This window comes from Dasypus novemcinctus, chromosome 3, assembly GCF_030445035.2.
Source record: "Dasypus novemcinctus isolate mDasNov1 chromosome 3, mDasNov1.1.hap2, whole genome shotgun sequence".
NCBI classification, from domain to species: domain Eukaryota; kingdom Metazoa; phylum Chordata; class Mammalia; order Cingulata; family Dasypodidae; genus Dasypus; species Dasypus novemcinctus.
The window spans coordinates 27,357,416-27,363,756 of NC_080675.1; positions in this window are offsets into that span (position 1 = coordinate 27,357,416).

Genomic DNA, 6,341 nt, shown 5'->3' on the forward strand with positions numbered 1-6,341 from the left:
CTTGGGTTTGCCAACGAGATTTAAAGCAGCCAGTGTGAATCACTCTGGCTCTGGCTTTGGCAGGAAGGTATTGCTTTGCAACAAACTCACCACAATCAACTTGACTGGTGTCATTGATTTTCTCCTTTTGCAGAGGAATAGAATAAATAAGCCAGCCACAGCTACGTGTTTAGGCATATGATTTTTGTTTGCCTCTCGTCTGGACTATGGCCATTGGAAAAGGGTGGTGGGGGAAAGTGGAGGCAGGGTCATAGCCATTGCTAGTGTGATTGATGACCAGACCTTGGGCAAAATGATGCTTTTCAGGGTGGGTCTCTGGTAGGGAAAAAAGTCAAATTCCACTGACCGTAAGACTTGTTCCTAGTTGCTTTCTGATTAGTGTGAAGAAGAAAGAATGACAGGGGCTTCTCAAGCTCTATGAAGCTGCTCTGAAATGGCGGAATGGACTGGGACCGGCCCTCTCTCAAGCTTAGTTTTTAAACAGCATTCCACATGCCCTGGCTGGTGCTTGGTGTTGCTGGGCTTTATACTTTCATTTGGAAAGGAGCTGCTGAGGCCCTGGGAGTTACCCCTGTGAAGCACCTACTCATAGTTAGGACTCTGTCATTTGGATTGTAAAGGGACCCCCTACCTAAACTGGCTTAAGCAAAAATGGAAATTTAGTGGCTCACAGATTTAGGATAACAGATTCAAGGAAGACTGGAAGCAGAGGTTCTCCAGTCTCCCTTTAGCTCCACCTTTTGGCCCTGCTTAACTTTAAGTTGTTTTTTTTTAAGATTTATTTATTTCTCCCTCTGCCCCTCATTATTTTGCACTTGCTGTCTGCTTTCTGAGTCCATTTGCGGTGTGTTCTTCTGTGTCTACTTGTCTTCTTTTTAGGCAGCACTGGGAACTGATCCTGGGACCTTCCAGAGTGGGAGAGAGGCACTCAATCTCTTGTGCCACCTCAGCACCCTGATCTGCTGTGTCTCTTATTGTCTCTCCTCTTTGTCTCTTTTTGTTGTGTCATCTTGCTGCACCAGCTCTCTGTGTGGGCCATCACTCTGCGTGGGCCAGCACTCTGTGTGGGCCAGCACTCCTGCACGGGCCAGCACACTGCATGGCCTGTACTCTGCATGGGCCAGCTCTCTGCTCAGGCCAGCTCACTAGGTAGGCCAGCTTGCCTTCACCAGAAGGCCCCAGGAATCGAACCCTGGACCTTCTATATGGTAGATGGCAGCCCCATTGCTTAAGCCACATCTACTTTCCTTAACTTTAAGTTTTGACCTCATTCTTGCCTGCCCTTGATAGGCTCTTTCTATGACAAAGAGAGATGGTGGCTATGAATGGCCCTACTTGTATATAGCTAAAGTTTGTGAGCCAAGAAGAGAGAGATGCCAAGAAGAAGAAAGAGAGACTCCTCTTAATGTCCTATTTTGAACAGTTTGGATAAAAATACCAATTTGCCAGGGTTGGACCCCGGGAAAATCATTATATCTAAAAGAATGAAAGAATGTAGGACCACAATTTACCTTAGTTGGGTTATATGTTCACCTCTGAACCCAGAGGATTGCAGGGTTGATAACACCAAGATTGACAACCAAAAACACCCGGAACAGGTGGACTATTCTCGAGCAAGTGTAGAAGCAGTTTAATTAATTAATTAATTAATTCAGTTAGCCTAATTTAGTGAGTGCCTGCAACATGAAAGGCACTATTATAGGAGGATAGCAGACTAAGTCCCAGTTCTCTTGAAGTTTATATTCTTGTTTGAAAGACAGATGATTAATAAGTAAAATGAATGAATGAATGATAAATAAGTTAAAAATTAATCAAACAATATTGGAAAATGAAAAGTCCAATTGAGTCCAAAGAAAGATGATGAAGTACATAGTGACCAGGAGGAGGATGTGTGTGTATCACTTGAGAAAACATGGTTGGAGGAATCTTCTCTAAGGAGATAACATTTGAGCTGAGGCTTAAAGAATGAGAAGTAAGACCTTGCTAAACTCTGGGGGAATAGTGTTTCAGAAAGCAGAACAGTTGCTACAACATCCTTTGAGTGGGAAAGAGTTTTTCATTTTTTTTCACTGCATTGGTCTGCCAAAGGAGTTGCTGATGCAAAGTATTAGAAATCTGTTGGCTTTATAAAGAGTGTTTATTCAGGGTAAAAGCCTACAGATACAAGGCTGTATAAAGTCCAAGTCAAGGTTGCTTTCTCACCAAAGTCAGTTGCCACAGGTTGAAGCAAGATGGTCACTGATCTCTGTCTGGGCTCTCCTTCCCCTCCCAGCTTCCAAGCTACTCTCTCCTGGCATAAGGCTCATTTCTTTCCTGGCCTTCTATATCAGTCTCAGCTGTTCTGCTCTCTTCCCAAGGTCAGCTGCAAACTATCAGGCAAATGGGTCATCTCTCCCTGGGGCCCCAGGATCAAAAATGACAGAGCCCTCTCTTCCTTGTCTGTCTGTCTATGTGAGTGTCCATTTATGTCAGACCCAGCAAGGGGGTCGGAACTCAGCCTGAGTCATAGCCAAGTCAAATGCACACAGAAGTCTCAACAGGTAATTTAGCCAAAGGTCCTCAACTGAATTTAATACAAAAGGTATCACACCTGGAGGAATAGATTTGTTTACAATCTTTAACTTTTTGGGATTCAAAAAAAAAATCTCAGACTGCTACATTCACTAATGTACCCCAAGTGCCCCAAACAAAACCTGGCACATGGTAGATGCTCACTACATAGCTCTTGAATGTAAGAATTGAAGGAAGGCCAGTGTGACTGGAGTGCTGTAAGGAAGAGGGAGAGTGATAGGGATGAGGATGGAGAATTAAGAAAGGGCTAGAAGGTAGGCCTTGCAGGCCCTGCTGATAAAGGCATTGGATTTTTTTCTGAATGCAATGGGCATAATTGGAGGGTCTTAAGCAGGAGGATAACATGATTTATTTCCATTTTTAAAAAAATCACTATGTAGCTACCATAAGGCCCCACACTTAGTACAGGTCAGGCAGTTTGCATCTATGGCCCTGATGTGTCATCCTCATTTCCATGGGAGAACAGGCATTATTCTCTGCAGTGAGAAGGAAAATACTGTTATTTACAAGATAAAATGGACTCTTTGCTCCAAGGAAGATAGCAGGGGAAGGTGGCATAATTCATGTAATGGGAAGGGTGAGTCTTTGTATAGTTCCCTTCTCCTTAAAGACATGGATGAGTGGGGAGAGCCATTCCTAGGAATATGGTCATAAAAAGATTGATATCACAGATTCTGCTGTGTTTGGGGTTGGAGCTAGGAAATAGAGAAAATAGAAGGCCCTTGATTCTCAAAGCAGCTCAATTAGTTTTGGATGCGTGTAAGTAGGCCTCAGATGGTTTGGTATACAGGGTGGACACAAGAACTGCTCTGTATGAGAAATGAAAAGAGATTGTGGAAACTTGAAGGCTGCCTGGAGAATAAGGAAGAGAAGTGAAGAGGACTGGTCCCGAGCCATGTGGAGAAGTTTCATGATCGAGGATGACTGAGGACGACTGGGGGACTTTGGAGAACAGTAATGCCTAGTGTTCAAATACAAGGCACATGAGGGTATGATTATGTGATGAGAGGCATCCCTCTACCCTCATTGCCACAAATCCCCTTTATTCTTAAACATTCAAAAAACAGTTTGATACATTCCAAAGGCTTGTAATCATGTTGGCTTTGGGGAATCAAAAGAAAGTGTTGCCTTACATGTGATATTGTAATGGAGAAATTCGGATAGGCGCGGTTTCGAAGGCCAGGACACGAGAGAATACTGAGAAGGAAGTTGGTTTATTTTGACCGGCCGGGCTCGGCGGACTCTTGTCCTAATAAAATCCGAGCCCCGAACAGCCTTTTCCAGACCCTTTTATACAGAGGATATAGGATTAGGAAGACTGACAGTGATGGTAAACAGACCTTTGGTTAGGTTCTTCAGATCTTAGTATCAGATAGGTTATTTCCTCCAGGTGAGTTACATATTCTCCACATCCAAGCCAGTTTGGATTAGCATAGCTCCACATTGTCTGGAGGCAGCCCTGAATACACATTCAGTCTCACATCCCTTCTGAACATTCAAAGACTGTAGGGCCTTTATTACTTATTTGGCCATCTTGGAGACTAGGTACTCTTGGAAATAATTTTGATTTTAATGCACAGGCTATATCAATATCTGGAAACATGCTTATTAAAAATTTCTTTAATTAAGCAGCTCTGAAAAATTCAAATACATTCCTCAGATCTAGTTGAACTGGTTTTCTATTAACATAGTCGTAGAGTAAATCCCAGTTTACTCTTTGTTCTTAGTTCCTAGAAGGACAATAAGCAGACCTTCTCAATTCTACCCTCAGGAAAGTCAGGAATAAGATAACATTTTAGCAAAGCCATTGCCAGTAGCACCTTATAGCCTAGGAAATCTGTAACTTCCCTGGGATAAGAGACTGTGAAATGGAACACCAAACAGGAGTTTTGCATATAGGAGATTACACAGGATTAAAGAAATTTGCCTACATCCCCTCTCAGGAAACCCTGATATCACCCACATAGCAGCAATGAATCATGCAACCATCACTTGATCCTCAACCTCTATTTTCCCTATAAAAACCCTAGCACCCCTTCTCACTTGGAACTGGTTTTGGAGAAGATTCCCCTAGTTCCGCAAGCAATTGTGTACTTGCAATAAATCACCTTCTCCAGGGAGATAAGTGTTTCTCCTTTGTAGCACAGGATCGGGTGGGCCCTTCTGAAGCAGGCTAGTGAGAAAGGGAATCAAAAGACAGATCTGGAACCCGGCAGAGAGTCCACGTGAACATCAGTAACCCCCAAGAGGGCTGCTGGAAAACCCCACCCCCAAGATTCTTCTATTCAAAACAAAGACTTTTTCTGGAAGCCAGGAAAAGCCCCGGATATTCCCCAAGGACTTTATCATTGGGTCCTCACTAGGGAATTGATAGGTGGGGTGATCAATCAAAATAGCAAATGGCTGGAACCCCTCCCCTGCCATTAGCAAAAGGGGTGGAATAATTAATAGTTTATAAAGCAGACTGTGAGGCCTGAGTGCATGCTGTTCTGCTTTCTTGCCTCTGGACCCATTCCTGCTCTCTGTGCGCTGATCTCACGATTTTCCCTCTGCCATGTGGACATGCAACTAAACCCAGGCATTTATAACCTATAAAGGGAAACTGTAGCCTGTAAATCAACCCCCTTTACCACTTTTCAGCCCCTTACCTGGGACCCCTGCTCTGCTATTTTCTCCCATTTCTCTTCCCTCCCTACCTGAATGAATTACTGGCCTAAGTCACCAGGCATGCTCTTGAAATTCATTTCTGCAGCATAGCCAAGAACATAAACGAAACGAGGTAACACTTCTATTGGAAATAGCCATGCTTACAGTACCACGTGATGGCCTGGTAAGGATGAAGGGAAGACAAAACTGCATGATATTAAAGATTCAGTGGGCCAAGGAAATCTTAGCAGAGGGTCATCAGGAGCAGCATAAAGTCCTGGGTATCTCCAGAACTATCAGGAGTGGGAGCTGGCATACTGTTCTTGCCATTCTCCATTCCTCCCCCCAGATTTCTATTTAATTATGAAAGAACTGGTGACCTAAAGGAGTGGAGAATTAGGGTGGACTGACAATGGATTGCCCCTCCATTTCAGAAGTGAGGAACCTGAGGTCCCTTAAGGTTGAGTGGCCTGCACACAGAAGAAATGGTGGGGCCATTTTGAGCCTTGATCTGGTTGATGATTGTCAGCTGAGGGCCTTTTTTAACTACACAGACTCCCCTCACAGCTACCCCTAACATTTCTGTTGCTGTGAACTTTTGTAACCCAGAGGACTGACTTGTAATCCGGAGCTTGGGATGAGAGAACATTGGGCTAGTTACCTAGCCTGGCCTTTTCACTGTACTCTTGCAGCCAATTTTTATTGTTTTAAAAAATCAAAGGAGGCTTTGTGACCAGTAGTTAAATTCACCAGTTTCAATACTAGATGAGCAAATTTTATTAACATAGATATTGTCCTAACCCAACAACTGAAGGGCATGGGTCAGGGCTGCTGCGAGACCAAAGAAAGCACCTGGCACTGAATCAGAAATAGGCTTTATTGGGACTTATGAACAGGAGAGTCTCTGAGGCAGCAATTCGGAGAATGAAGATAGCACTCCCAAAGAGGTAAGAAAATGAGGGGCAATATAAACGGTCTCAGAACAAAGACATTTCAAAAACTTAGAGTTTCTGCTAAGGTCACATGAAGCACATAAATGGGTTTTGGTGATGTTATTGTAGGAAGGAAGTGGACAGCCTGGAGAAAATTATAGTTTACAATAGCATTTGTATGTTCTTTCCCTT